The sequence below is a fragment of the Gossypium hirsutum genome, chromosome D10 (genome assembly GCF_007990345.1).
Source record: "Gossypium hirsutum isolate 1008001.06 chromosome D10, Gossypium_hirsutum_v2.1, whole genome shotgun sequence".
Taxonomy (NCBI): domain Eukaryota; kingdom Viridiplantae; phylum Streptophyta; class Magnoliopsida; order Malvales; family Malvaceae; genus Gossypium; species Gossypium hirsutum.
In genome coordinates this window covers 50,105,952-50,106,598 of record NC_053446.1, presented here as the reverse complement: position 1 = coordinate 50,106,598, position 647 = coordinate 50,105,952, and the positions used below count along the sequence as shown (strand labels likewise).

Sequence of the window (647 nt, the reverse complement as noted above, 5' to 3'; positions counted from 1 at the left end):
TTATCCAATATTTGTTGGTACTTGTCTTCTTCATGGATAGCTTTGGCTATAGGTGTTCTCGGACCATAACTAAATATTTTGTTCGGCCATTGGCAAGACTTCATGGCCATGTTCTCTATCAGCTGACAGACACCCTTATACGTTCAGTTCATTAAGGCCCCTCCTGCAGCTCTATCTAGTTCTGACATTGAGTTCCCATCTAACCCATTGTAGAACATATGCAACCTTAATCATTCAAGCAGACCATGATGAGGGTACCTCTATACAAGCAACTTAAAATGCTCCCAAACTTCATAAAAGTTTTCTCCTTCCATCTGTTTGAAGTCGGTAATGTCTCTTCTCAGTTGGACAATTTTGCTGATAGGGAAGAAATTGTCCAAAAATTTTCCGCAAGTTCGTTCCATGTAGTAATTGATCCGAGTGCCTGCGAATCTAACCAAGAAAAGGCATTATCGATTAAAGAGAAAGGGAATAACCGAATACGAATAGTGTCATCGATGACCCCGTTAAATTTAAAAGTGTCACAAAGTTGGATAAACTATTTTAAATTTTGATTCAGGTTATTTGTTATCGCCCCTCTTAATTGAAGATTATTTTGAATCATTTGGATTATTTTCGACTTTATTTCAAAATTGTTCGCAGTTATT

The 647-nt window shown here is 37.1% G+C and overlaps 1 non-coding gene across 1 annotated transcript; it reads left to right on the top strand.

The window, feature by feature from the left end:
* The first annotated feature begins 240 nt into the window (after nt 1-240).
* LOC121222714 (small nucleolar RNA R71) lies at nt 241-347 on the top strand. The gene has a single exon (XR_005920080.1). It is a non-coding gene; the product is annotated as a small nucleolar RNA R71 (small nucleolar RNA).
* The last annotated feature ends 300 nt before the right edge of the window (nt 348-647 follow it).